We start from the raw sequence: 7,834 nt of genomic DNA, 5'->3' as shown, positions 1-7,834 counted from the left end.
GTGTGAGCAACGCATACACAAGCATGACTGACACTACTACAACACTCCTTCTGGCTCTGGTTGGCTGTTTCGGACTGGGAGCGGTGAATTTCTGCAAATGGCAGTAGGACCACTGGGAGTAGCTTCAATTTTTTTTTATTTTTTTTTTATTTTTTGTCAGGACATAGTGACGGTTTTAATAAATATGTTTAAATAATATACATTTTTACAAAAGGTACATGAAGCTTTAAGGTTCTACTTACTCTGACATACTGTGTACGTTCAATTTTTTTCCATCATGGCACTCACTGGGAGAGACAGCTCAATGCATATGAGAGAAAAACAACTGCTTAGGGTCCCAACACCGCCCAGGTGTGCTCAGAAGCATCCTAGATTTGATTTGAATTAACAGATTGCACGTTTTCCACATTTTACATACGTGTTTCAAATTCTAAAAACAAAAGCTGTTGAACTTGCTAACCTGTTTACTGTAAAATCAGAGTTTGTCAGCAGATGCTACTTAAATTAATGTGCCACACTTAAATACCACTCTGCATTCCACAATGAAAATTAATTGCAGCCTATTTTCTTGTTTGCTCTCCCAGATGCCACCAAATCTCAAAGAGGGGCCCCAAAAGACATTTGCCCGTGGTCTCATTCAACCGTGGACCAGCCCTGCTTTAGCCATCAACTATTATTACACTGGAAAAAAATATTTAATTGTAACAACACATTAAGATATTAAGCCGTAATGCTTAAACGGGGAGGGGGGGGGACATATTGAATGAGCACATCTGTGTGTGTTTATTTTTCCTGAATGGTTCCAGCGCTTCTCTCCTCTAACAGGGGAGCAGCGTAATCCCTACAACATCTGGGCTACTGTCCCACATCAGCCAGCTGGGAGGAAATCAGACCAGACCAGATGAGATCTCGGGCCGCTTTATGAACCCATGTGAGGAACTGGCTTACACACACTCACACACACACACACGCACACACACACACACACACACACACACGCACACACAGACACACACACACTCACACACACCCACAAATCACATGCAGACTCATGATGCCAAGTGCAATCGCAACCCCTACATTAACAGGGGCACAAAAAAAGACACGCGGGATTAGATACACAAAGTGCGCAGGCGACAAAATTTGTCATGTGGCTTCCAAACCTGTGAATGGAACACGAAGGGAACCGTGTCAGAAACCGGATGTCACGTGCGCACCGATGCGCGTGCTGGACTCGGATCGTCCCGTCGTTCTAAAAGCGTCTCGCAGCTGCAAAACACGACAAAATCACCGGATATTCCACTAAAAACGGGCCTTTTCGGCACCAGCCGTCTTACTTCTTGACAATAATTTACGGTTTAGATTGTAAAAGGGAAGTACATTTGTTCTGTGCTGTTTTTTTTATTTTATTTTTATTTTTTGGTAACGTTTGTTATCGTCAACAAACACATTACAGTGCATTGAAGTCCTTTAACAGCAGTGAGTTTTAATCCCGTCAGACCTGATTTTTATTCTCCTGTCTGAAGATGCTCCAAAATAAACCATGTCCACTCAGGTGGACGTGGGACCTGAAGGGATTAAATGAGCTAAACGTCACTGTTGTGGTTGATGTATGAAACTTTTGGACTCTTGAGGTAAGTTAGGAAGCTGCACTTATATCGCAGCTTTTAGGCAGCAGTTTTCTGCTGGATTCAGTGGAAAACACATAAAAATCCACTTTACAGACAAAGCACATTGAGACAATGTAGCTACTATGGAGCCAGATGTAGGTGCACAGGGCTTAAAAAAAAAAAAGAGCAAACAATACAAAGAATGTTTGTACGTCTTCCGCATGTACAAAAAGCAGATGTTCGTCCAATGGTTGTTTGATTGTCTCCAAATTCATGATAGTATTTTCCCGAAGTAGTAGAGTAGATTAAAATCCAGTGGTGGGATTTTTTCCCCCTCATTCAGACGTTTTATCACATGCATCTATGAAATCACATGATTTGTATATCTGAGCAGGTTTTTGCCATAACAACTGGCAAATAAACTGCAAACTCTGGCTTGTCATTAGTGCAGTGGTCTGTATGGCAAGCTGAATGGGCATATATTCAATGTCTTTGATACTGAGGGTAATATTCCCCTGTTAGTTTGTTCTGTTTAGACATTTGGTCGCTGCTTCCTTGACTTAATAATGCACCAGTTGATCCGACACAATTACTATCAACCACGAGCCACTGACAATACCTGGAAAGTCCAGAGTTGTGGATGTTTTGGTTCTCTAGTTGGCAACTACTACAAAATGGTGGACATCTTTGTTGTACCTTTTTGGACCTTCATATTTGACGGGTAAAACTAATAATTTCAGCTAGTTTAAAATGTTCAAGAGCTGCTCTCATTGTTTGAAGGACTAACCTTTGATTTATAGGTTAATACCTGAAGCCCAGCTATGTTAACCAAGCTTATATAAAGTATGAACTCTTCCCTCTGCATAATTTTAGAACAATTTATGAGTAGTTGTATGAAACTACTCATACAACTACTTCCCACCTTATCTACTTTCTTGTCAGCTTTGATGGAATCTTCAAAGAACCTCAGTATACACATTAGATTGTCAGATTTTAACATTTCAAAAATGTTGTTTATTGTACTGTTGATTGTGTAATACTGTAGGTTTGTGTAATGATGGTTAAGGGGATAATTTTCTAATTTATCAGGCTTTCAGCTCAAAACATCCATGTTCTGTCCTTTGTCAAAACTCCTAAAAAGAGAAATGTGTACGTCAGACACACACAATTCCAGTTTTAGATTTCACATGTGCTATTTTTAAAAAAATAAATAAACAAATTGAGGATGCTTTCCCAAAGCTGAAGACTTGTGAATACTTTCCTTTTATTAACAGCTTCAGGTGTTAACTGTAGATTGTTTTTATTGACGAAAACTTTGTATATTACTGAAATGTTCGTGTCCAACCCAAATTTTTTACCAAAGCTAGCTTCAGGTTCTGCAGGCTGAAGACAGGGAGCTGTTGGGTCCAGTTTGTGTTATAATGTGACAACAGAGTGGGCTGGAGACGCAGCAATATCTTCTTTAGGACGCTTATGTCCTTTAATCTTTTAGGTGATTTTTTTTTTCATGGGCATTAGCTCATATGTCTCCAGCGAGCATTAAAGTTTTCATTGCTTCCATGATAAATTGCAACAAAAATAGCTGTTGTGAAACGCCTCACAACAGAGCTACACCACCGGATTGCTAAAGCGCGGTTTTGCCGGCATGCGCTGTGTTTGTTCTGTGTGTGGGTTAGGCTCCAGTTTGAAGTGTGTGTCTGTCAGCGGGACATTAAATCTGACTGCCAGTGGAGCTGATTGTGGAGGCTTAACAGCTGCCATCAGGCTGCCATCGCTGCTGCAGATGAAACACTCCCTCAGTCATCTCTTATGCTAGCAAGGCTGACTTTTTGGTGTCCAGGCAGCTGCCTTGCACACATCAACGCACTTTTCTTCATCTCCCCCAGGACAGGCGTTCGGTGTGCGAAGTGTGTGTGGTTGATGCTCTGCCTGTCCGTGTCTGCTTGTGCTTTGAGTTTAGCCAGAGTGGAACATAAAGCTTCTGTTTGCTCGGGCCGCGCAATGAGAACGCAACGTCTGCCAGAGAAGGGCGAGCCGGGGACCCGAACGCGAGCCAGAGCGAGAGATGGAACTTCTTAAACAAAAAGATGTCACAAACTGAAACAGAAAACAGGGGAAGCAACAAAAATGATCATTTTTTAAAGGGGAAGTGCTATGTATTTTCTAGCCACATTGTGCTATAAAATGGCACTATCAAGAAACTGTAAAAATGCCACTTGACATCCTAATTTAACACTTTGAAATTGGGCCTGTGTCTCTTTAAGAAACTCCTGCTCTGTCTGAAACTCCGCCCTCAGCAAGTCATTACAACATGGCTCCTCTATGATCCCTTTAACATCATTTTCACCAGCGTTTCACTTTGAAGTAGCTCCTGTGATGACCTCGGCTGATGCGCAGTTCCACCAGGCGTTTGCTAATTGCTGCTGGCTAGTCTGAAGGAGCCGAGTGGGGGACTGGCTGCTTTGTGAGGCAGACGTTTGGAAGCCCGAAACCACATCTCCGAGGAGGAGCTTTGTCCTCGGAGGCGGGGCTAGGTCCTCCCAGGCGTTTTTGCACAGCTGAGTGGTTGCCATGGAGATTGAAGGCCTTCTATTTTTTTCAAAAACACATGAAAGAATCCAGCCAGCAGGTATGTTGTTGACAACTGTGGTGTTAATGTTACGCATGGTTAAAAACTACAAATGGCCACCTGTGATGACATCATAAAAGAGCGTCAGGCTCAGGTAGTCCAGGCGATACTGATTGTTATGATGAAGCCCCAGCTGGAAGTTTGGTGATCCTGAATAAACCAATAGCGATGATACAGTTTGACTCAGCACACTCTTTTTAATAACACGACAACGACGGAATAACATTATAACATGACGTAGAGCTCAAAAAAGTTGATCTTAATCCCAAGATGAAATGACTAATGGCCTAGTCAAAGTGCAATGTAAAAATCTGTGACCAGACTAGAAAATTGATGCTTATCCATCTTGTGAGTCAGCCAAGTATTAAAACAGACCAAATGAAAACAATTACACAATAATCTAAAAAGAAAAAAAGATGCATCATTCATGCAACACTTTGTGGTCCACCCCGTAAAAACCACAACAACACATCGAGGTTTGTGGTTTTAACATGATGAAACATGAAGGGCACACTTTTGCAAGGCGCCGCGTGTCCACAGGCTCCTGCTAACGACCGCTAATGTGAAAACGTCCTGCTGTCGGTCTTTCGCTCAGAGCTCATGAAGTTCTGTGTTCAGATGTGAAAATGTTGAGGAATTCTCAAACCGAGTGAGAAGAAAACGCCCGCAGAGTGATGCCACAGTCTAATTGCTCCGTATTGAACGTAGCAAAAGACGACTGCTGCTATGAAAACAGAAAAGATAAAAACATGCATATCTGTTGTACTGAGCAGTGGTTCGTAAGCAGAGGAATGTGAGGAGAGTGAGGCGTTTGAGGTTTGAAGCAGAACGGTGCCAAAAACAACAAAACACTAGTAATCCCAAATGTATATACACCCTGTTAAGGTTAGGAGATTACTCTCAAATTAGGTTTATTCACTTACTTCTATGTAGTGTGTGTGTGTGTGTGGGAGGGGGGGGAGGGCGCATTGTGTCTGCTAACACGGACACAATGCTGTTGAAACCTTTTTTTTTCTTTCTTTTTTGGAAAACATTTAAACTCGGTCACAGGGCAAATGCAAAGATTTAACAACGGAAAAAATGAGAACCCGACTGACGAAGATTGATTGCTTTTGGTTTGACAGAGAAGCGCAAAGTAACTCTTAATAGTGAAGCAGAAGAAAAACATAATTTTCAACAAATTTTACAAGGATAATCTTAAAAGTGCGGTGTGCATGTGTACCAATCCTTTCTAGATAATTTTTAATTTAAATTAAAGCGGCAGATGTTTTTCAATTAAAGTTCAAGTTCAGTGAGATTAGATGGAGCAATTCTGTGAACAATAATTTAACAGGCTAGCTACTGGATTTCAACTGGATTTAGCTCTGTACTTTGACTAGGCCGTCCTTATACGCAATTCAGCTCTGCATGTATTTTTGGACTAATTGTCCATCTTGAAAACAAACTTCCACCTCAGCCTCAAGTCTTTCGCTGCCTCTGGCTGTTTTGTTTGTTTGTTTGTTTGTTTGTTTTGTCAGGATTGTCCTGTATTGAGCTCCATCCGTTACTTCAATGTTCCTAAATAAATCCTAGAGCAACCAGTTCCCTCCAGAAGTCACACAAGTAGAGCCGTCAACTTCCTCTCTTTACTGACTTCCATTTTTCATCGTCAGACGGATGAAAAATGCACACCACACCTTTCAGTTTTATTTATAAAAAGGTCTTAAAAACGTCCATCCATCCATTAATTTGTCGCATCCCCATAAAAACACAACGAATGAATAAAGTGGGAGGGAGGGAAATGTGGGGAAAATTACTTTTTCGACCCCCTGTGTAGAGTTACGTAACAATTCAGTCGAAATGTCTTCCTTTAGCTTCTCTGTGAAAGGTTTTCTGGGAGGAATTTGTGCCCTTTCTGTCTCCGAAACGCCTATTAGTTACGCTGCTCTTTTTTGTTTTTTACGCAACAACGCCCCCAAATACACGAGGAGGGAAAATGAATCGAGCAGGCAGATCAGTCTTTTAGCTTTCAACTGGAAATTGAAACAATTTCGATTAAAGCATGTGAGGTCTGACGAACGAGGCCAAATATGGAAATGTGCTCGGTGACAGGAAGCATAGCTCGGAGGCCAAAGTCAGATCTGCAAGTCTCAGCGATGAGAGAGAAGAAATGAGCAGCTCCGCAGGGTTTCACCAATCAGCGGGCACTTTCGACTTTATGAATCGGCACAGAAAAGCGTCGACGCTTCCTCGGATTCCTTTCATTCCTCCCGCGAGATGAAGAGAAATCATCGCCATCCAAACCCTTTTTTTTTTTTTTTTCCTGCGCCGTGCATCGTGCGCAGAACAAGCAGCCAGCTGGCAGGCAGTGGGGGCTGTTTAGCCTTTTCCTGATGCACTCAGTCAGAATCTAAATGCTGCAATCATTAAGAGAGTCTGTCGCCTTTTGGTGTAATTTGAGAGCAGCGCGGCGCTGTGAAGTGCCCTCGCTGCATAATGTCCCAGAACATTTCTTCTTCTTCTGTTGCTATTTGATCTGTGGTGCAGTGACGAGTGAATTTATCGGAAATGCAGGCTGGAAAAAAGACTTAGTGCATCAGATGTCTCTTATATTGTGCAACTGTCACTCTGGTTGCTTCTTTGACTGAATGATTGTCACATTAAAAAAAATATCTTAAAGGAAGAAAGAAGTATAGTTTGGAACATTCTCATTCTTATAAAATGAAACAATTTCCTCAAATTTACAAATGGGAAGGCTTTGCACGTTTTTCACATTTTGTCACATGACTACATATTTCACAGGGATTGACTAAAAAAGTATTGCGTAAAATAAAAATCTGAACAGTGTGGCATGCTTTTGATTCAGCCCCCTTCGCTCTGAAAGCGCTAAATAAAATCCATTGCGACAGTTTGCTCTAAAAGCGCAAATTTCTCAGGTCTCTAAATCCTTGGTTTTAATGCCAAAGTGACACAATAGAACGAACAAAACAGAAAAAATGATCATGTCATGCACATATATATGTCTGATACCGTCTTGGAAGGACAAGAGATATTTCCCAATGAAGAAATGTTTAGTTGGTGGAAGTTTCTGCTTGGCCTTTTGCAGTTGGCGCCAATTTGTGAATTGGTCTGAACGTCCACGTGAGTTTTACTGTGGTAAAGTAAAACAAAAAGTTGAAAGCTGCTGTGGGTGTTGCCTTATTGATAGTTTTTTCTGAATGTCAAACTGGTACTCTGTCTAGATGTCACATTTCTTACTTACCATCAAATCCGACTAGTTTCTTTATTCCTGCTAAAGAAAATCTCCACACCATGATACTGCCACCACTGTGTTTCATTGTGCTTCTGCCACACGCAGCGGTTCGCGTGTCCAGTTTTGTTCTCATCTGTGTAGACAACCTCCTCCAGCACAACTCAAAACTATAAATTTTTATTCCATAAAGGAAAAATCTGTGGGTAGAACAGCTAATAGTTGCCCTTTCAACACATTCCTCCATATAAGTTACGGGGCTCTTGACTGCTCCTCTGATTAATGCTCCCCTTTCACGGCCCGTTTAGTTAAGGTCAAAGGTCACGTCTCTGTGGGTTTGCGGTTGTGCTGAAGTCATTCCATTGC

This window comes from Gambusia affinis, linkage group LG14 (assembly GCF_019740435.1).
Source record: "Gambusia affinis linkage group LG14, SWU_Gaff_1.0, whole genome shotgun sequence".
NCBI classification, from domain to species: Eukaryota; Metazoa; Chordata; class Actinopteri; order Cyprinodontiformes; family Poeciliidae; genus Gambusia; species Gambusia affinis.
This window is presented reverse-complemented; position numbering follows the sequence as displayed.